Below are 23,543 nucleotides of genomic sequence, written 5' to 3'. Positions count from 1 at the left end.
CAACAAAGTCTGTGCTTTCCGAATTCTGACTAAAAATGCTTTACCTTAATCTTGAGCGTTCAATCTTTTTGTCATCGGCTTTAGTTTTTGAAAAGCACCTATCTGAATTCTAACCAAAAATGTTTTACCTTAATTTTACCTTTCAATTTATTGTTCTTTGGTTTAGTTTTTGAAATGTAATTCCTGTTATTGCAGTAGAAATTAAAGCCATATCAAGAGTTATTTCCCTAAACGAAGGTAATTTTATAGATATTTAATACCTTATAAATTCAAATTGAGCGAAGTTATGAGGCTCAAAACACTTCTTTTTGTGTCTCATTTGAGTAAATGATCCATTTTGCAAGTTTTCCCTTTTATCACACCAATGTTGTTAAAGGTCATCAAAGGACAGTGCCCTCTAGAGAGGAGTGTAGGTAGGTACTTCAAAATATCTTCCCCCAGGAGACCATTAATACAATTTACGCATTCCTGAGAGCTTTATTCACCTAACTCAATTATTTTCCAAGATAACACAAAAACCTTAAACTAGAAGTTTACCTTGACTTTTTATTATTACCATCCACCAAAAAAAAGAACTTAATGTACGTGCCTGCCGCAGTCCGATTATTTTAAGCTACAGCATTAGTGATAAAAGTGATAAGGTGTAGCCTTTCAGAAAATGTCCAACATATACAAGAATAATCTCTGCCATAGATTATTTTGCCAAATCGGCCTTGGTCGTAATTATAGATTCTTTGGATATATCAAACTCAGGACTGCCAACTTTTTGGTCCACGATTAATATATTCCCTGAGCATCCAAAAATGTATCATTTTAGCTAAAATGTTTCCATCTTGAAATTTCAAAAACTAGAGGTTATTTTTCGTTTTACTAGTTTTTATATTGACCAAAAGACGCTTTGTAAACCTCTTCAAAGCGCCCAGTTAAAATATAATGAAAATGAAAAAGAATCCGTGTAAAAAATTTGGTACTGTTCTATTAACTGGAAGCCACGCAAAATAGAATAAAAGAAACCAGTCAAAGAGGTTGTTCAGTTCAACGGAGAATTTGATTGCAAACAGTGGTTTCTCACCGCATTTACAATATTTAAACTTTCGTTTTTCTGGATTTAGGGGGGGGGAAGGTACCTAGGTTAGTTTACGTATTTAATATATGCTATGCTTTACCCCCACCCCCTAATGTAAAATACATAGCCGAAATTTGTTTATAAACTATTATATTTTCATCCTATTTCGTTTTATTTCATTAACATTAACCGAAATTCACTTCTTGCGTGGCTTCCAGCTAATAGAACAGTACCAACAGTTCATGCAACATGATTTAGTGTGAAAACACGAAACTCATAATAAACATGTAAAGCTCTTATTTTAGATAAAATCGTTGACTTACAACATTTCTGGGAAATCCTGGAAGCCAAAAACAAAACTGAGAAAAAAGCACTACTTTGATAAAAAGTGACATTTTTTTTTACCAAAATATATATCCAGTTGGGAAATGTTTCGTTTTTATGCCATAAATTTACAAAATGTGTCCCCTTTTCAAAATGTTTGACCCTTTTGTGTCCCTCATTTCTAAATTGTGTGACTTTTCCCCCTTTTATGTCATGCTGCCTCGGTACATAGGAATGTGTTCTTTTGACAAAATGTGTCCAGTTGGCAACCCTGGTCGCAGCTAGAACATAGCGATGTCTCTCGTGGGTTTTTTTTCCCGTTCTCATCATACAGAGCGGATGATCGTAGAGCTTAGGGAAGAGGGGTCTAATCGGCCACAAATTTAGCCATCTGGTGCTTTTCTTATTTGGCAAAAACGTTAAAGAGCATTCAACTCCCCTTTCAACGTCCTGCTTGATCCCAATTTTTGTTTTATTGCTACCTTATAGAACAAAATTGAATCTCATTTCCGTATGTAGAAGAAAAATCGGTACTCCTGCATTACGCGGGCACTGCTAAAGAAGTCAATTTTGGTTAATGCTAATGAAATAGAATAAAATAGGATGAATATATAATAGCTTATAAACAAATTTGGGTTATATATTTGCACATTAGGGGGGGGGGGTAAAGCATACCATACATTAAATACATAACCTAACCTAGGTACCTTTTTTAACCTTAAACCCCAAAAAACAATCGTTTAAATATTGTAACTCATTGAGAAACCACGCACGGCTTTGCAGTCACTTATGCATAGCGGTCTCTTGCAAATAGCCTGTTTGACGGGTTTTTCGTGACTGGTTTCCTTGTACAATATATAGCAGTGCCCGCAAAATGCAGGAGTACCGAAAAATCAATGCTAAAATAATAACTGAAATTATTCATCTCCTTCAATGTTCTACATAATGATAAACTGATTTTTTTTATTCAATGACATGAAATGTACTGAAAACCGAAGAAGTGAAAAACCCATTTTAGGAATAGCAGTTTAATACCCTCAAGGAAGTCACAGGCTACCAGGCGTTAAGGATATAACAAGTTACAAAATGGTAAAGGAAGGATGTGGTTTTGTAAAAGGGCTTCTCCTTCAAATTATCAAAAAACATCCCGGTCTCAAATTGCAGCCATCCCACGCTACTTGACATATTTTTACCGTATTTTCGTAAAATTCTTATGAATTTGAAAACACGATTTCCATTTCAGTAATTTTACACGAGGCATGCAAGCATCGTACTTAGATCTAATGGCGAACTGACCTAGTATGACAAAACAAAGAAGAAAATCCTGAAAATAACAAACGGGTCTATTCAAGGCTGAATCTAGGGGATGGCTAGGGGGTTTGACCCCCCCTCCCAATGATTGTCCAACTCGTAAAAACGTAACAAAGTCGTATAAACAAATTTTTGATGCGTTTCTTAAAAACAAATTTTTACCCCCCCCCCCCTGAACAAAAATCATGGATACGGCCCTGGGTCTATTGCCAACAGGAAGAACAAGGAAAATAATTACATGACTATTCCATCTCTATTCAGCAAGGCGTCTTCAGCGTGGAGAAAGAAATAATTTGAAAATATCTACATAAAAAGGGGGAAAAATGAAAAACCAAAAACGAATATAAAAAACAAAAAAGGAATTAAGAAAACAAAGATCCAACAAAAGATTTACAACTGTTACTCGGTGAACCGCCATGTATTTATTTCAATTCGTCCTTCTCCATGCTGAACTTTAAAAGAAACATTCTTTAATCGAAATATTCTTGTGCTTATTCTCCTTATTGTTCCTACTGTGGTCATTAAATTATAAATAAAACAAGTTTTTTCAACTGAAAGTAAGGAGCAACATTAAAACTGAAAACGAACAAAAATTATTCCGTATATGAAGGTGATGCCCCCTCTTCAATACCTTGCTTTCACGTTAAAGTTTTTTAGCACTTTTAAAAAAGTTTCCTATTCTAATTAAACGGCCCTTGTGTTTCAGGAGTCATTCTTAAAAAATTGAGAAAAAAGTCAAACAATTAAACAGTCAAATCCAGGCATCGAGGAGGGAGGCAACCCCTTCATATACGGAATAATTTCTGATCGTTTGATTTTTAATATTACTCCTTACTTTCAGCAGAAAAAACTTGTTTTTTTTAATTTAATTTCTCAACGTTTTTCAAATAATTCCGGTAAATCTGGGTCACCCTCCATGAAAAATTCCCTCCTTTCGTGGGAAAACCCTCTGTGGAAAAATTCTCTCACATAAAATACACCCCCAACGTAAAATTCCTTCCGGGCAATTCTTTCCTCACTGAAAATCCCCCTCCCCTCCAGAAAATTTCTTGTAGAAGATTCAGCCGGAAAAATTCTCCTTAACATACTTTCATTTGGAAAAGACTAAGTTCTAATGGTTTTTTCCAATCAATCCAGAACTCCAAATTCCCGGAAAATTTCCTTCGGGTAATCCCCCCCCCCCCCCAACCTAAAAAAAGGAATTTTAGAAAATTTACATGTCAAGACTTTGATTGAACCTTGTGTATTGAACTCTCCCAAAAAAAATTCTAGTGAATGAACCGAAAGTTAATTATTTTGTTTTGTATAAATATATGTTTTCGTTTTAATACTTTAGTATTTCTACTGATGACACTTGCTTTATATGTGATCGAAACATCTAGACTTATGAACCTGTTTTCACTGTCTATATAACTGGACTGATCCCCTACATAGTTTTAGGTATTGCGTCGAAAATTCGTCGTATATATCAGGGGATGAGGCCAATTAAGTATACAACCATAAATTCAACGTTTCTTTTGGAACTAAAAGACAGAGAAGACTTTGCCGCCTTAATTCAAAATTCATTTTACATTTAAGCAAGATTAAAGAAGAAAATTTACACATCGAGACTTTGAATGAACCCTGTTTGTTCAACTCTCAGAAAAAATTCTAGTTTAATGACCGGAAGTTAGTTTTTTTGTTCGATATAAATACGTTAGTTTTAATTTTAATACTTTGCTATTTCTACTGATGATCGCTGTATATGTGATCAAAAAATCTAGACCTTTGTACCTGTTTTCACTGTCTACATAAATGGACCTATCCCCATTTGAACGTTTATTTGTCCATCATCTAACGCTTCCCGTGTTTCCTCCAGATTTCTCCAGGTCCTCATTTGGAGCTGGTCGACTCTTAGCTCACACAGTCAATCCAAATAATCAGTGACACATGCACCAGTGTTGCCAACGCGGTGCAATCATACCGTTTTTAGTACAAATTGAGAGGTCCTGCTACAATGTGGTATATTTGATGACACAATCCAAAATTTCTGGTATATTTAGGCTGTATTTGACGGGTCAAATTTTATTTTTCGAAATTTTAGAACTCTCCTGATCACCTCTTGGAGAAAGCAAAAGAAAGGGATTTTCGCTGAATTCAAACGCGACAAAGAAGCAATCTCCACGAAACTCAAACTAATCATCATTCAGCCCTCAAATTGGCTTCCGAGAGAGGATGAAGATATGAATGAAAAAAAATAAGATTGCCTGCTTTCAAGAGCATAGTCACGATTGTTCACGGGGTGTATTTTTCTGGGACGGCCGGGGGGGGGGGGTACAAAAAATTACGAAACATCAAACATTTGTTTATATGTATTTTTGTTACTTATTTCAAAAGCTGTGTAAAAATTTCAGATTGCAGGGATCCAACCTGGTAGCACCCCCTCCCCCCCTGAATACGGCCTTGCCTCCTTTTTCAGTTTATTCTTGTAGTTTTGTCAGTGAGATAAAAACTAACGCAGAATGCTATAGTTATACCACAAGGAATTTCTTGTTGTACAATTTGGTCGGCAAGCTGGTATAATTGTGTAATAAAGTGTTCGCGAGGCTTACCGGGATTAGACCCCCTGCGCCCAATAACATAAAATTGCGAGTTGGCAGTTGAAAACAGCCCGGAAAATCTAAATTTAGACCGTCTTCAATTTGAAGCTGAAAAAGAATCAAACCGTCCATGGTAATTAACGCTTGAGTTGGTTTGTGAATAATAGGTCAAACCCTATAAATAGTACCAACAATTCTGTAATAGGGAAGTTGAAAACTACAATGAATAAACTGCTATTTTAAAATATGTTAAGTTCATTGCGTTTAAATTTACCCCCCAAAAAGGCATCACCATTAGAAGATTTACCTATAGGCAGAAAACTCCCCCAAAGGAAATGTGATCATGATCAAAATTAATTTAAGAAAACAACGTTTTTCTTACGAAAGTTAAGAGCAAACCTAAGCAAAAACGAACAAAAATCATTGCTTGGCAGACTACGCAAAATAAATCTATTAATCTAGCTAAAATAAATTAACTCGTGAAATTTCCCATTATCTACAGAATTCTAAAAATTAGCACTTTGCTGAAAACTGAGCTTGCTTGAGTTTTTCTGTATATAATTATAATGGTAATTGAAACTTATCGATATAATGGTCGGTGAGAATTGGTGGAATTTCTGTTCTTAAAGGAGGCCCTAGCCAGGGGTGGTCAACCCGTGGCCCTGGGTCGCATGCAGCCCGCCGCAAACATTTTTCTAGCCCGTGAGATTCATCCCACTTTTACATTCTGCACCCTCATGATGCGCGCACATCTTCGAACATCACAGATTCACTATCTAGGAACCTGTTTGACGCTTGAGTCAAGCGTTGATGGTGATTGATAGAAAGTTTGAACGACTCAATAAGTTCCTAGACGGTCAATCATGCTTTAATCAATTGATTGACGGAAGCTTTTGATCAAAATGATTGACCGTCTAGGGTGTCCTTAAGAGCATGTTGTTTTTTAGGAGGCCGTTTGGTACTTACAGTAAAGCACTAGTAACCTGAGATTTCAGACCCTATTGGAAAAACAAAAAAAACTGAACATTTTTCCAGAGATGCATGGTCCAAATCCAGAGAAGGATCTGGGATTTTTTTTTTTTTTTTTTTTAAGACCAATTCACAATGCAATCCTACAAATACAAGATTCAATTAGCGCTAGTGTAAGCCAATCACAATTTTCATGAAATTTTTTAACCAATGATATTTCTACGAAAAATCTGATTGGCTTACAGAAGCGCAAGCTATATCTCGGTAAACGTAAAGTCTCATTAAGAATGGGCTTTAAATTAAAAAAAAAAAACGTATCATCTTAAAATTTACAGTATCTTAAAGCCAATTTAAAGTTTCATGAAAATTTCAAAACCATCCTAAGCCTTTTGTGTCTCTCCTTGTTTAAGACATATCTCTTTTTTTGCCCTGGGACCAACTTTATACAGGTCTCTTTAAGTCAGAGCCGTTCCTAGGGTTGGTGAAACCCAGGGAAAAATTATTTACAGCACCCCGGTCCCGACTCAAATATAAGCAAAAACAGCCGAATCAAAGCGACAAATTGGATCAAAATAGGTAATTCCCCAGCCGCGGCACCCGCCAAGCCACGGTTCCCCCCCCCCTAGGAACTGCTCTGCCTTTAGTCCTTGGTAGCAATTTGGGAGTCATGTTAAGTTTTTTATTTGTAACAAGACACAAACTTACTGAGCGAAGACCTAAATGTGTCATATAAGTAGTAACCATCTTTTGAATTTGCTGGGGCCCCTGTACCAAACAGGTTTTTCTGGTAGGTATTCTATTCTACAGTACATTACAGCTTTCCAAGAGATTTACGCAATACCGGCCCTATAGGTAAACATTTCTACAGGTCATTACACCTTTTAAAGGGGAACGAGTATAACTTGATTGGTGATTGGGATTTGGATAAAAGGAATAGTTTTCTTTACAATTCATATTAGTAAGAGAATTGAATTCAAAGAGAATAGTTTATTTGCGAGGATATTAGTAGAGGAAAAAATGAGTAGTACATTTACATTTATTGGAGATTAATGATGGAGCTGACAACAGTGACGCACGAGTACCTAATGTGGCTGTGGAAATAACTGCTGGTTGTAGACTATGTCTTGAATGGGACACTATGTATGCTAGACGTGTGATATCATGCTTTCAAAAGAGCTATCTATTCTAATTAAACGGCCTTTGTGATTCAGGGGTTTGTGAATCAAATTTTTTTTAAACTTTTAACGTAAAGAGCGTGGTATTGGCTAAGGGGAGAGCCCCTTCATATACGTAATAACATATACGTAATAAAAAAACAATAAAAAACAAGCGATACGGCTCAATAGTAATCGAAACTTTTAAAAACGGAATTTTGATGTCAATAAATTTATCAAAAGAATGGGTTTGTAATGCTGATTCTAAAAATATAAATTTTATTAAGTTTAGTATTACTCATCAAAGGCTACCAGCCTGAGAATATTTACTCGATTTTTTAAAGAGGGGGGAAACATCCCCTACAAGTGAAATAATTTTAATGAAAATCACACCGTCAGAGTCAGCGTATCAGAAAACCCTATTACATAGGTTTCAAGCTCATATCTGCAAAAATCTGCAACTTTGTATTTTTTGCCAGAAGAAAAATATACGAATATAGAAGTTAGTTACATAAGTTAATTTGTAAAGACATCCATTTAGCAAAAGAAAAGTAAAATTTTTATGCCAATAAAAGCTGCATTAACTAAAAAACGATCAGAAATTAAATTAAAAAAACAATTTTTTTAAACTGAAAGTAAGGAGCGACATTAAAACTTAAAACGAACAGAAATTATTCCGTATATGAAAGGGGTTGTCCCCTCCTCAACACCTCGCTCTTTACGCTAAAGTTTGACTCTGTCACACAACTTTATTTTTTAAAACAATAAAAAATTCAGCGTAAAGAGCGAGGCGTTGAGGAGGGGACAGCCCCTTTCATATACGGAATAATTACATTTCAACTGAAATGTAAGAAGGAATATTAGAACTTAAAACGAACAGAAATTATAACGTATGTGAGGGGGTTCTCCCCCAAGTTAATACCTCGCTCTTTACGCTACAGTTTTTTTAGTGCTTTCAAAAGAACTATCTATTCTAATTAAACGGCCTTTGTGGTTCAGGGGTTTGGGGCTGTCCCCTCTCAACGCCTCGCTCTTTACGCTAAAGTTTGACTCTGTCTCACAACTTTATTTTTTAAAACAATAAAAAACTTTAGCGTAAAGAGTGAGGCGTTGAGGAGGGGACAGCCCCTTTCATATACGGAATAATTACATTTCAACTGAAATGTAAGAAGGAATATTAGAACTTAAAACGAACAGAAATTATAACGTATGTGAGGGGGTTCTCCCCCTCACATACGGAGCTCACAACGCCTCGCTATTTACGCTAAAGTGTTTTATTGTTTTAAAAAATAAAGTTGTGAGATAGAAGTTAGTTACGTAAGTTAATTTGTAAAGACATCCATTTAGCAAAAGAAAAGTAAAATTTTTATGCAAATAAAAGCTGCATTAACTAAAAAACGATCAGAAATTAAATAAAAAAAAACAAGTTTTTTTAACTGATAGTAAGGAGTGACATTTAAACCTAAAACGAACAGAAATTATTCCATATATGAAAGGGGCTGCCACTCCTCAACGCGTCACTCTTTACTCTTAAGTTTGACTCTGTCTCATAACTCTATTTTTTAATACAATAAAAACCTTAAGCGTAAAGAGCGAGGCGTTGAGGAGGGGACAGCCCCTTTCATATACGGAATAATTACATTTCAACTTAAATGTAAGAAGGAATATTAGAACTTAAACGTACGTGAGGGGGTTCTCCCCCAAGTCAATACCTCGCTCTTTACGCTACAGTTTTTTTTTAGTGACTTCAAAAGAGCTATCTATTCTAAATAAACGGCCTTTGTGATTCAGGGGTTTGTGAATAAAAATTTTTTTAAATTTTAACGTAAAGAGCGTGGTATTGACTAAGGGGAGAACCCCCTAAAATACGTAATAACATATGCGTAATAAAAAAAAACAATAAAAAAACAAGCGATACGGCTCAATAGTAATCGAAACTTTTAAAAACGGAATTTTGATGTCAATAAATGTATCAAAAGAATGTGTTTATAATGCTGATTCTAAATATATAAATTTTATTAAGTTTAGTATTACTCATCAAAGGCTACGAGCCTGAGAAAATTTACTCGATTTTTTAAAGAGGGGGAAACATCCCCTACAAGTGAAAGAATTTTAATGAAAATCACACCGTCAGATTCAGCGTATCAGAAAACCCTATTACATAGGTTTCAAGCTCATATCTGCAAAAATCTGCAACTTTGTATTTTTTGCCCGAAGAAAAATATACGACTATAGAAGTTCGTTACGTAAGTTAATTTGTAAAGACATCCATTTAGCAAAAGAAAAGTAAAATTTTTATGCAAATAAAAGCTGCATGAACTAAAAAAACGATCAGAAATTAAATTTAAAAAAACAAGTTTTTAAACTGAAAGTAAGGAGCGACATTAAAACTTAAAACGAACAGAAATTATTCCGTATATGAAAGGGGTTGTCCCCTCCTCAACGCCTCGCTCTTTACGCTAAAGTTTGACTCTTTCTCACAACTTAATTTTTTAAAGCAATAAAAAACTTTAGCGTAAAGAGTGAGGCGTTGAGGAGGAGACAGTCCCTTTCATATACGGAATAATTTCTGTTCGTTTTAAGTTTTAATGTCGCTCCTTACTTTCAGTTTAAAAAACTTGTTTTTTTTAATTTAATATGTATAAATAGCCATTGATATCCGCAGGCCGCATAAAGCCGAAACAAAAATCTAGGCAGCTCGATAACCCTGTCAAAGTAAAGATACAGGATAAGCGAAGGATTACCACTGATTGTGTAACATTATTTAGTGGCATATTTCCCACATTTAAATAGCGGCCTTATTTCAAATTTGATAGTATTCGTAAAAGTTAAAATCATTAACTTATCCGTTGGGCATTGCTTGACAAAGAATATCCAGAAAATCTGAACACTTCTTGGCATCATTGCGGCAAAAAACTTAAATAATTAAAAATTGCCAGGGATGCTAATTGGAAGGGGAAATTGACTCCTAGAGTTTGAAAATTACCTTCCCCCTTGTATCTTTATTAATAAAATAAATTCTATAAAAATTACGCAAAAGTTTTTCTTGTGTAAATCAGGGTAAGGGAGGGGGGGGTACATCTTCGGATGGGGGTTACAATGAATATCGTTTTTTTATGTATATAATTCTCTTCATAAGCAAAGCTAAGTCTCCCAGTGCTGCATGATAAAACGGATAACAATAGAAAAGATAATGTGTTGGTATCGTTTATGCGTGCATACAAAATTTCTAAATTGTGAGGAAAATATACATATTTGATTAAATTCACTTTATACTATTTTCAGCAGATATTCCGTACAGCATGCTTCTGTAGAGATTAAATAAAAAAAAAACAAGTTTTTATAACTGAAAGTAAGGAGCGACATTAAAATTTAAAACGAACAGAAATTATTCCGTATATGAAAGGGGATGTCCCCTTCTCAACGCCTCGCTCTGGGAGGGAAGATCCTCCCATGTAACATCCCCCCCACTACCAGAAAAAATCCCCCTCGAAAATGTCTGTATACTTCCCAATAACCAATACTATATGTAAACATCGGGCAAAGTTAATAACTTGCAGCCCTTCCCCTGGGGACTGTGGGGGAATAATCATCCTCAAAGACATATATTATATTTTTCGACCATTTTGAACAAAATGGCTATCTCAAAATTTGGATGGGGTGACTTTGGGAAAAAAATGAGCGTGAGAGGGGGCCTAGTTGCCCTCTTTCTCAGGCGCGTAGCTTTTGACGCGTAAGATTAAACTTGATGAAATTTGTATATTTGAAATCAACATAAAAATCTGATTCTTTTGATGTATATATTGGTATCAAAATTCGTTTTTTTTTAGCTTCGGTTACTATTGAGCCGGGTCGCTCCTTACTTACAGTCCGTTACCACGAACTGTTTGATAAATGTCCCACAAGTAGCGCTGGCGTTGTGTGAAATGCAAAGAATTTCAGTCATAATTCTTGGCACATTTATGTTAATTCATTTTTTTGGAGCTGGTTAAAAAAGATATTTAGTAAAACAAAAATAGCGAAAAGACAGCATAGTATTGTACAAAGAGGCAGTCCTACATTTGTTGGTTAGTACGTGAATCCAAAACGCAAGGAATAAGACGTCATCAGCGCTTATTAGGCATTTCAATTACAAATAAGAGAATCGAAGTTTCAATTAAATACAGGAAATAAAAATTAATACAATTAAATGATTTCTGGGGCGCATCCCCCTCTACCAAATTCTATAGCCAAACTACAACTCATTTGACCTATCTAGTTATAGTACAAATATCATTATAAAAAGCACAAGTCTTATTTTCTTTTTCAATGGTTTGTTTTTCATTCAGGAAATTATATTCACTATAATGACTATAATTCACTATAATGATTCCATTTTTATCCTATTTGCAGATTTAGAGGGTGTATTTATTTCCACTTTATGTGGAAATTCCTCTTAATTTAATCTTGAGCTTATAGATTTTAGGGAGTAAAAGCACCCTAATATCAGGGAAAAAATTGACCTGAGCAAATATGGCGAAACAGGAAGCATAAAACATTTTTCAATTTTGCAATTAACTAGACTTACCCGGTAATTGCCATTACCCGGTAATTACATATCTGACGCTGTATAACAAGGGGTTTCTCACTCTTTAAACTATATTTAAACTTTAGTTTTTTGGGGCTTAGGGTGGAAAAAGGTACATAGGTTAGGTTACGTATTTAATATATACTATGATTTACTCCACCCCCCTGATGTGCAAATATATACCCAAACTTTGTTTCTACACTATTATATTTTTTTCCTGTTTTGTTTTATTTCATTAGCATTAACCTAACTTCACTTCTCACGTGCTTTACAGATAATAAAACAGTACCTATTTTTTCCAAGTTATTGACCCCCCCCCCCAACGATGCCACTGCTTGGATTAAAAATTCAACAAGCCTGTTTTAACCGAGAAGACATGTCATCATTTTAAGAAATATATTATTCAGGACTAAATCTAAGACCATCAAGGGATGGGATAGTCTACATAGTGAGAGACATGACTATTATATTGTCAAATAGCATTCTATTAGGCTAATCAATTAGTATGTCTGCATCCAGTGTTACCCACTTTTCTAAATCATTTCGAATAAATTTTTATCCATTTTCCATTGCCTTTTACGGTAAATTTCTAGGTGGCTCCAGGGCCAGATCCAGAATTTTTTTTAGGGGGGAGGGCGTAAAATAGGTTGATCCGAAAAAAAAAATTTAGGAGGGGGGGGGGAAGCGCAAAATAGGACAGGATTTTTTGCAGCAACTAAATTTCAGCTGGGGGTGGCAAACTGAGGCCTGGGGGGCAAACGGGTCTGGAGGGGGCAGTTGCCCCCTGCCCCATAGCAAATTACGCCCCTGGGAACTAGGCCTAGGCTACCTTTCATTGAGTCAATAGGCTACTGCAGGAACCCGAGTTAACAAAGAACCTGTGACGTAATCATGATATTAAATTAGCAGACAGGGGCGGAAATATTATTAGGGATGTTTCTTGAACCACCAGGAGGATCAAGTGCATTTCCAGAAAAGTAACGATGATTAAAAGGGGTTAGGTAGAAAATGAAACTTTCAGGGATGGGTCTACAGGCTAAAGTATGTCTGGGGAAGGTATTTTGAAGTACCTACGTCCACTCCTTCTCCCTCTAGAGGGTCCTGAAATTTGCCTAGCCTACATGATGGGTCTATAGCCTACCTATTGAAAATTTGACAAAACAACATTTTATCTTAATTTTGAATAATCAGTTTCTTTTTCTCTAGCTTTAGGTCTAGTTCTGAAAATGCAATTCCTGTTATATGAGTAGAATTTTAAGCCATAGGCTATCAATGTTTTTTTCAAAATCCTGGAAATGTTTTTGCAGATCTTTAAAACATTATAAATTGGGGTAAAATTCTACTTTAGTTAGGCCTACTTTTGGCTATCTTGGAAAGGGGTTGGGTTAGGAAAATGAAACTTTCAGGGATGGATGTACATGCTAAGGTATGTCACGGGAAGGTACTTTGAAGTACCTACCTCCCCCCCCCCCTCTATATAATGGTAAATTACTGCACATTACTAGTTGTTTTAGCTCACATTTCATCCTATATTACTATCATAATTATAAATGAACAAGGTTAAAATAAGTTTAAATAGTAAAATAAGTATATAAATAGTTAAATAGTTAAAATAGTATGAAATGTGAGCTAAAACAACTAGTAATGTGCAGTAATTTACCATTATATAGAGGGGGGGAGGTAGGTACTTCAAAGTACCTTCCCGTGACATACCTTAGCATGTACATCCATCCCTGAAAGTTTCATTTTCCTAACCCAACCCCTTTCCAAGATAGCCAAAAGTAACTAAAGTAGAATTTTACCCCCTTTTTTAAGAACTTAGCCCAAATACACAAAATAAGGTAGAAACTCACAATAACACCTAGGCTATATTTGCTGTAAGTTTTATCCAATATCTTTCAAGACCATGTCATGTTACTTTCTTAAACATTAAATTTCCGCATTGAATTACGAAATGCATCTGCTTCTTTTCAAATTTACTCGGGGAATACGGAACTAGACAATAAAATCAGCTGTATGGCGCGCACATCCTCTGAGGGGCTGTAAACTTGTTGAGTCAATAGTACATCAAACGGGCATATTCAATTGCCCATTAGTTAGGGCAACACCTTGATGGGCTTAAAGGAGATAAAAATTCGAATTTCATGCAAAAAACCTCAAAAGGTTCATAGAGAGATACATTTGTGTGCTTTTCATAGCATGCACAAACATAATTAAAGTAAAAATGTTCGTGACCAATATTTTATTATTGTTGTTTTGTCCAAAACTGGCACATTCTGTTTCTAGTGCGTAAGATAAATGTCTGATCCACTGATGAAACCAGTTAAAGATGTTAAAAGAGGTTGATACTAGGCAGGCTCCCCCGGCCCCAAAATTTCAGGATTTTTATTATAATTCCCTGTATATTCAAACGACTTTTCCTGCTTTTCCTTTTTTTCAAATTTTTCAAATTTATTTTGAAATTTATTATTTATTTTCAAATTTATCCTCTCCCCACCCCACATAAAAATAGAATACCGCACAACGAGTCCCTGACTAAGACTTGGTTTGTTTTCTGACAATGAAGTTGTACCCCCTTCCTACTCCAAAAAATTGTATAATTTTCTTGGCCCAGAGAACGGTATCTGGAAGTTTCATAGCTAATTTAAGACCTTGCTACATGACCTACAGGGGTCATGTCATCCCCATAGGTAAATTTTAACCTTTCAACTATTCTAAATAAAATGGTTCCTGTCGAAATTTTGACCGCATGTCATGGCGAGTTTCGAGGCGGGCGGGTAGTAAAAAAGGTAGGGAGGGCGGCTGGTTGCCCAATATCACTTCTAATTTTTAAAAAGGGCAATAAAACTGTTAAATTTCCATTTCAGCAGCCCATCTCAGGTTCCAGGTTGTAATATGGTATTTAGATAACCTGGATGCACTTAGTTTCTTTTGGTTTGGCTCTACCCTTTCCGACAAGTCATAATCGAACAACCCCCACCCCCTCCCAGAGTTCCCTGAGGTTTTCAGCTTAATGCCCTTAGCTGTTTCTAAAATATTGTAAGTATGAAATTTGGTTAACCTGATGGCAGATAAGTTGTAAGGCAATGTACCAATCACTGCCATATTTCGCATCACTGGTGGACCTTTGCCTTTTCTTGTCTCTAATCCAATATTTGAGGGATCTGTTTACATCTTCAAGTTCTATATTATTTTCTTTTGTCCCTAAAATAATAGCTGAGGAATCAGGGCCGGATTTAAAGCTTTGACGCTTCTAGGCCCAAGCGTTCTTGCAGCTCCGTTTTTCCGAGATTTTTGGGAAAATCCTCGAAAGGTACCATCTATGTTAGAGGGCTTACATTTAGATCATAACTAAGTTTAACTCCGTTCCGAAGCCGCTTTTCTGGGGCAGTGGTGAGTAGTAACCCCTCAGAGGTTTCTGCAACATGCCATCCCCAGTTTCTGCAAAATGCCCTCACTTTTGCATTGAATTTCTACAACATGCCCTCTGACGTCACACCCTCGCACCTGTGCAATGCGGTCAGCTGTTCCTAGCCCTCACACCTGTTTCTAGTTGGCATCATTTCCATCCTTGGCAAGAGTCCAGAGATAATTACTTTGAATGTGGTCGGTATAATACGGAATAATATGGGGAGGCAAGATTCCTAGGCAAGATTCCAAGCGTATGTTTCGTCATGTGACACACCCCTTGGTTTTTCTATGACAAGCCCCTATTAAAGGGAAAACACTTGGCAAGACTCCATGACAAACCCCTCTGGACTCCGATGACGTCATACGACTGACCCCGTTTCAAATGGACAGATATGTAACTTTACGACAGGAACCTGTGGGGGAATCCCTGCTTGTAACGTAATGACAGCTCACACCTTACGTAATTATTGTGAAAAACTGTCATGTGGTAATTTTTTTCGCACGAAACTTCCAAAGCATTTTTTCTTCTTCATTAACTTAATGATAGTACACACTTTATGTAAGGTTGGCGCATTCTACGCATGGAAGGCGTATCAGTCATTACCAGATAATACCATTTTGACATTTTTCGTCAAAAAGCCTCAAGACATTTTCTTTCTTTGGCATTTCATTTTTTCGCTCGAAACACCTTTCCTTTTGTATCTTTTTATAGAGTTCTTGACCCCGCCAGGACTCGAAAGGTCATTCTCTTCCTATGGTACAGCGCCCCAAGCAAGTCGTCCATGAAATCATTTACAGTATTTTGTACCTGGAGCCATATCCTAAAAATAACGTTTTGCGTGACAGCTAAGATTTCCCATTTTTTGGCACTCATTAGAATGATGCGTTACTCTCCCAATTTGATACACCCCAGGAGACATTTGCTCTCAAGATATTAATAACAATAAAATGAAAATGTATTGTTTCTTTACGTGGGTTATTAGATTTCTTACTATCGCGACAATACGCCTCCCTCCCTCTAGCATGCAATACCGGAGGAGCTTTTATGGAAAATATCCATTTCTTTTTGTACTTGTTAGATTTTCACCTCTTACACGGAAAAATTCCTTAATGTCTCCAAGCTAACTTTTAAGCTGTAGTTCACCCCACAATGACATTAATTGACTCCTCCCTCCACCCTATAACCCTGACAAGAAATCATATCCACCAAGACATTTTTCAGGCATTTCTTATTAATCATTATGTCTTTAAATCCCGTGATTCAAGTTTTTTTGCAACCCAAGCCAATCATAATGCCCTACAAAATACCCTACAGCGCCATAGCATTTCACCCATCTGACACCAGCACCCCCGCCCCACCCCACCCCCGGGTGACCTGATATTGGTGATACATTTAAACCATATTAAGAAATTTCTTTGAAGGACTTTTAGCGAAATGCAGCGTTTCATTGAACATTGTTAGATTTCACTCCCCCTCTAGTGAAAAATTCATTTAACACCTCCCACCTTATTTTTAAGCTCTAGAACATACTAATCAGTGACAATGCATACATCTTGATAAATTATTGATGACATTAAACACCCACCGGACAGCGGCGCATCTCCCCCAAAATATCTTTCAGACATTTCCTAATAAAAATTATGGTTTTAAATCCCGTGAAACAAGTGTTTGCAACCCTAGCCTATCATGATGACAAAGAACACTCCACACCGACATGGCATCACCCTTATCCATCACCATATGGCACCAGACCCCCTCCCCCGGATGACCTGATATTAGTGGTATGTTTAAACCATATTAAGAGGTATTATTGAAAGAATTTTAATGAAAATATCCGTTTCTTCGAGTGGGATGTTAGAATTCACAATATCCTAACAATAGATTCCGCCCAACACCTAACAATCATTTTCGGAGGGCGCCTTGATAATAGATACAATTTTTAGGCATTATTGTGACTTATAATACCGTGAAACAATTTCAGAACATTTTCAGAGAGCGCCTTGATAATAGATGCAATTTTTGGACATTATTGTGACTTATAAAAGGACAAAATATAAACAAAAACAAGCGTAAATTAAGCAAAGACGAGGAGAGAGGACTCCAGGGAAGGGGCATGTCTGTGGGAGAGGGGACCTATTTTTTCCGTTGCCAGGTCAAAACTGCCCTTTTTATCCTCTGTCTTATTTATAATTTTTTTTAGTTGCGCAAAGGGTAATTTTCAAGTGTTTAATTTTTTAGGATTTTTTTGTTACCCCGCGGCGGCCTCTGGATATGGGGTTTCCCCAAACTAAACGCTCCAAGATTCCCACCCCTGGCAGCCCACCCAATATTCCAGGCATTCTAATATTTCTTCTATATTGCCAAGATTCCCATCCATTTTTAGCATATTATTTTTCTGGCAAATTCCCAGGATTTCCATGACCAAGTCTAATAGGAATGACGCCAGTGTATCTCGCAAGCTAGACTAAAAGGACCCCATGGGGCTCCAGCACGGCACACACACACGGGTGCTGTGTAATAAGAACGATGTATATCTTAAGCAAAGATACCTAATGAGTGAGGATGGAAAATCATCTTGCAAGACGAGTAGACACCCAAACCATTAAAAAGTACACATATATCCCAGAGCGTAATGGCGCTGCCACACTGTTTTCACACTGGCATCAGCCCTCCACATGACACCAGCCCCCCTAGGGCACTTTTAATCTTCTCAGTCTGAAAGTACACTTCAGGAATCTAAATTGAGTGATATATTTTTGAAAACAGAAAAGTTGCCCCCCTTTCTTTACTAGTGTTTAACTCTAAGCCTTTTATCTCACAATGCCAGACAATTGCTGCCCCTTACAAAACTTCTCTGTCATCGCCCCATATCCCCCCCCCCAAAGAAAAAAACACTTTTCAGACATTTCTTGTTAAGAGTTTTATTTCAAGTCATTCATTCGGCTTTTCGCAAGCAATTCAAGACACAGTACCACACTGTAACTACTTTCTAGCACCCCTATGACACCCCTTTACCATCATCCTCATCTTGACAAAACACTTTTCAGACATTTCTTGTTAAAAGTTTTACTTCAAGTCATTCCTTTGGGTTTTCACAAGCAATTCGTGCCACAGAGTATTTAAAACACTTCTAGGGCTTTCCTTGTCTTGGTAATGATTTTACAGGTTGACCGCGATTTCTAAACTTTGCCATAGATTTCTACGCTGGTTTTGATTTCAAGGGTTACCCGTGATTTCTATAGTTTGCTTTTTTTATGAAATCGTCAGGGTTTCAATGTTTTGCTAATGTTTGCATAGAAGTTGACCATGGTTTCTACACTTTGATCACAATTTCGACAGCATGGTCTTGATTTCTATGACTTCGTCCGGAGTTCTAGTGTTGTCTCTATCATCTAGATAAGTACCTTATGATTTTTCCTAGAATACACTATCTTTCTGGGCTTTAACATTTCATAGCGAAAAGGAACATTCGTTTCTCACTTGTTGTTTTGTAAGAATGTTAGAGAACATGATTATTCTTTTTTCTTGAACACCAAGCATTCTTGGGTTTGATGTTTCTTGACAATAAGCAATAATCACGTTATGCTATAACTATGACACCAATCATCATCAGTGTAAATGTCTCCTATCATTTGAAACCTACAAACACCCACACAAACTTTCTTAGAAGTACCAATTTTTTTTTATTCTGATAACAACTTTTCTACCAGAAGTAGCAAGTTTTCCTTAACACTAACAAATCTTTTCTTGGAAGCATCAACTTTTTTCTCTTAAAACTAACAAACTTTTACTTAATACCTTCAAATTTCTCTTAGAAGTAACATTTTTTGTCAGTGATAACACGTTTTCTGCTTGACCTAGCAAGTTTTCTGTCAAAGATGCCACATTTCTCAAGAAGTAACAAGTTTTCGTTATGATAACAAGTTTTCTGCCAGACGTAGCAAGTTTTTCTTAACACTAACAAATCTTCTCTTCGAAGCAAAAACTTTTTCCCCTTAATAGTAACAAACCTTTACTCAACACACTCAAATTTTGCTTAGAAGTAACAGTTTCCTTTTTTCTTAGGAGTAACAAATTTCTTCTAATAGCACCAAGTTTTCCGTCAAAGTAACCAAATTTCTCATAGAAGTAACAATATTTGTCAGCGAAAACAAGTTATCTGTTAGAAGTAGCAAGTTTTTCTGTCAGATATACCAAATATTTGTCAGAAGTAACAATTTTTTCGTTATGAAAACAAGTTTTCTGGCAGAAATAGCAAGTTTTCCTTAACACTAACAAATCTTCTCTTCGAAGCAACAACTTTTTCCACTTAATAGTAACAAACGTTTACTCAACACACTAAAACTTTTCTTAGAAGTAACAGTTTTATTTTCTGAGGAGTAACAAATTTCTTCTAATAGCACCAAGGTTTCCGTCAAAGATACCAAATTTCATAGGCAGCGCGTCAATGCTGCCTAAGTAAAGAACGATGTGGGCACAATTTGTTTTTTTTCTTCAGCCAGGCACTTCGTATCGAAGGAATTGTCGTAGAAACTTCGGAAAGGGCTCATTCGATTGGAAATTGCAGTGGCTAGTGCCCTTTTAATAGTCGAAAGGGATTGGAGGGCAAATAGCCCCCCCCCACGCCCATCATTCCCCCAAACACATCGAATCAAAATTCTGAGATAGCCATTTTGTTCAGCGTAGTTGATTTCCAGATAGAAAATATGTTTTTGAGGAGGACACTCCCCCAAAACCCTCAGGACAAGGGTTTTAAGTTGTGCCCTGAGGGCACATAAGAACGATGTTGGCACAATGTACTATGTGTTATTTTTTTTCCTTTAGAGCAGTGCACTTCATATGGAAGGGGTCGTCGTAGAAACTTCAAAAGGGTCTTATTCGATTGGAAATTAAGAGTTCTAGTGCCCTTTTTAATAGTCGAAAGTGACTGGAGGGCAACTAGCCCCCCCCAAGCCCATCGTTTCCCCAAAGACATCCAATCAAAATTTTTAGATAGCCATTTTGTTCAGCGTAGTTGACTCCAAGATATAAAATATATTTTTGAGGAGGGCACTCCCCCATAACCCTCCGGGCAAGGGTCTTAAGTTATTCCCTGGGGCATATAAGGTTTTTATAGAAGGCGTTGTCTCTAGAAACTTGAAAACAGGTTCATGCGATTGGAAATTCGAAGGGATAGTACCCTTTTTAATAGTCGAAAGTGATTGGACGGCAACTCGACCCCCCCCCCCGCCCATCATTCCCCCAAACACATCCAATCAAAATTTTTTTAGATAGCCATTTTGTTCAGCATAGTTGATTTCCACATAGAAAATGTGTTTTTGAGGAGGACAATCCCCACAACCCTCGGGGCAAGGGTTTTAAGTTATGCCCTGAGGGCATATAAGAACGATATTGGCACAATGTACTATTTATAATTTTTTTTCCTTTAGAGCTGGACACTTCATATGGAAGGGGTCGTCGTAGAAATTTCAAAAGGGGCTCATTCGATTTGAAATTGAGAGTTCTAGTGTCATTTTTAATAGTCGAAAGTGACTGGAGGTAACTAGCCCCTCCCCCCAAGCCCATCGTTTCCCAAAAGACATCCAATCAAAATTTTGAGATAGCCATTTTGTTACGCGTAGTTTATTTCCAGATAGAAAATATGTTCCTGAGGAGGACACTCCCCCAGAGCCCTCAGGGCAAGGGTTTCAAGTTATGCCCTGGGGGCATATAAAATTTTTGAAGAAGGTGTTGTCGTAGAAGCTTCAAAAAAAGCTCATTTGATTGGAAATTCAAAGGGCTAGTGCCCATTATAATAGTCAAAAGTGATTGGAGGGCAACAAGCCCCCCCCACGCCCATCATTCCCCCAAACACAACCAATAAAATTTTGAGATAGCCATTTTGTTTAGCGTAGTTGATTTCCAGGTAGAAAATATATTTTTGAGGAGGACACTCCCCCACAACCCTCAGGGCGAGGATTATAAGTTATGCCCTGGGGCCATATAAGTTTTTTTTTTAAATCTTTGTCGTAGAAACTTGAAAAAGGGTTCTTTCGATTTGAAATTTAAAGGGATAGTACCCTTTTTAATAGTCGAAAGTGATGTCAGGGCAACTAACCTTCCTCTCATGCCCATCTTTACCCCAAGCACATCCAATCACATTATTTAGATAGTCATTTTACTCAACGTAGTTGAAAGCCTTGGAAATTGGGTATTTCATGATGACAATCCCTCCCCCCACAGCCCTCAGGGCAAGGATTGTAAGTTATGCCCTGGGGCAAATAAAGTTTTTATTGAAAGCGTTGTCGTAGAAACTTCAAAAGGGCTCATTCAATTGGAAATTGAAAGGGCTAGTGCCTTTTTTAACAGGCACTAGAATTGAAAGGGCTAGTACAGAGTCAAACTCAAATCGAGCAGAAATTAACATAAGTTGGGTGCAGAACCCTATGCCTTCCCAAGGCCAGAACAAAAGTTGCACTTTAGTGAAAAAATACAAATGAATTTGCATTGTTAGTTTAATATACATATACTGATATTTAGTAATCAAAATGTTAATATTTTTTGATTTATTAAAGTTATAAAAGTAAAAAAAATTATTTTTTTTCAGTAAAGTGCAAATTTTGTTCTGACCTTGGGAAGGCATAGGGGTTTTGCGCCCAACTTATGTTAATTTCTGCTCGTTTTGAGTTTGACTCGGTTAATTATTGTAATTTCTGTCCGTTTTGGGTTTCATTTATTTATCGATGCTGATTTGTGGTAGTTCCACGCTTGGTAGATTATTTGATTTTATTTTTGCTCATTTTTTGTTTAATGGAGTTCAAACATACCAAATTTTTCTTAGAAGTAACAATTTTTTCGTTATCATAACAAGTTTTCCTTTACACTAATCAAATTTTCTCTTCGAACTATAAACTTTTTTCCTTAACGCTTCAAACTTTTACTTAACACCCTCAAATTTCTCACAGAAGTAACATTTTTCATCACTGATTACACGTTTTCTGCTTGAACTATTAAGTTTTCTGTCAAAGATACCACATTTTTCTTAGAAGTAACAATTTTTCATTATGATAACAAGTTTTCTACCAGAAGTAGCAAGTTTTCCTTAACACTAACAAATCTTCTCTTGGAAGCAACAAGTTTTTCCCCTTAACAGTAACAAACTTTTACTTAAAACTAGTTGATTAAATATGTTCTTGAGGAGGACACTCCCCCACAGCCCTCAGGGAAAGGGTTTCAAGTTAAGCCCTGGGGGCATATAAGGTTTTTAAAGAAGGTGTTGTCGTAGAAGCTTCAAAAAAAGCTTATTCGATTGGAAATTCAAAAGGCTAGTGCCCTTTTTAATAGTCGAAAGTATTTGGAGGGCAACTAGCCCCCCACCCCCACGCCCATCATTCCCCCAAACACAACCAATAAAAGTTTGAGATAGCCATTTTGTTCAGCGTAGTTGATATCCAGGTAGAAAATATATTTTTGAGGAGGACACTCCCCCACAACCCTCAGGGCAAGGATTATAAGTTATGGCCTGGGGGCATATAAGGTTTTTTTTAAATTTTTGTCGCAGAAACTTGAAAGAGGGCTCTTTCGATTTGAAATTTAAAGGGATAGTACTCTTTTTAATAGTCGAAAGTGATTTGAGGGCAACTAACCCCCCTCTCACGCCCACTTTTTCTCCAAACACATTTAATCAAAATTTTTAGATAGCCATTTTATTCAACGTAGTTGAAAGTTTTGGAAATTAGGTCTTTAACGATCACAACCCCTCCCCCCAGAGCCGTCAAGGCAAGGATTGTAAGTTATGCTCTGGGGTATATAAAGTTTTTATTGAAAGAGTTGTCGTATAAACTTAAAAAGGGCTCTTTCAATTGGAAATTGAAAGGGCTAGTGCCTTTTTTAACAGGCAATAGAATTGAAAGGGCTAGTACAGAGTCAAACTCAAAACGAGCAGAAATTAACATAAGTTGGGCGCAAAACTCCTATGCCTTCGCAAGGACAGAACAAAATTTGCACTTTACAAAAAATACAAATGAATGTGCATTGTCAGTTTAATATACATATACTGATATTTAGTAATCAAAATGTTAAAATTATTTGATTTATTAAAGTTATAAAAGTAAAAAAAATATATTTTTTCAGTAAAGTACAAATTTTGTTCTGGCCTTGGGAAGGCATAGGGGTTTTTCAC

General features: G+C 36.5%; 1 protein-coding gene across 2 annotated transcripts in view; it reads right to left on the bottom strand.

The window, feature by feature from the left end:
- Positions 1-23,543, bottom strand: part of corn (microtubule-binding protein cornetto) — a 159,153-nt gene that overhangs the window by 91,025 nt on the left and 44,585 nt on the right. The window contains exon 1 of one of the 2 annotated variants that reach the window (XM_089102893.1): positions 13,824-13,950. The exons of the other annotated variant lie outside the window; for it this stretch is intronic. The gene's annotated coding sequence lies outside the window, so the exon portion shown is untranslated. Of the gene's footprint in view, positions 1-13,823; positions 13,951-23,543 lie in introns of those variants that run through there. 2 annotated transcript variants of the gene reach the window in all.

The sequence above is a fragment of the Artemia sp. Qi Xiang Cuo genome, chromosome 17 (genome assembly GCF_049724085.1).
Source record: "Artemia sp. Qi Xiang Cuo chromosome 17, ASM4972408v1, whole genome shotgun sequence".
In the NCBI taxonomy this organism is placed as follows: Eukaryota; Metazoa; Arthropoda; class Branchiopoda; order Anostraca; family Artemiidae; genus Artemia; species Artemia sp. Qi Xiang Cuo.
Note: the sequence above shows the minus strand (reverse complement) of the source record. Positions and strands in the feature narration are given on the sequence as shown.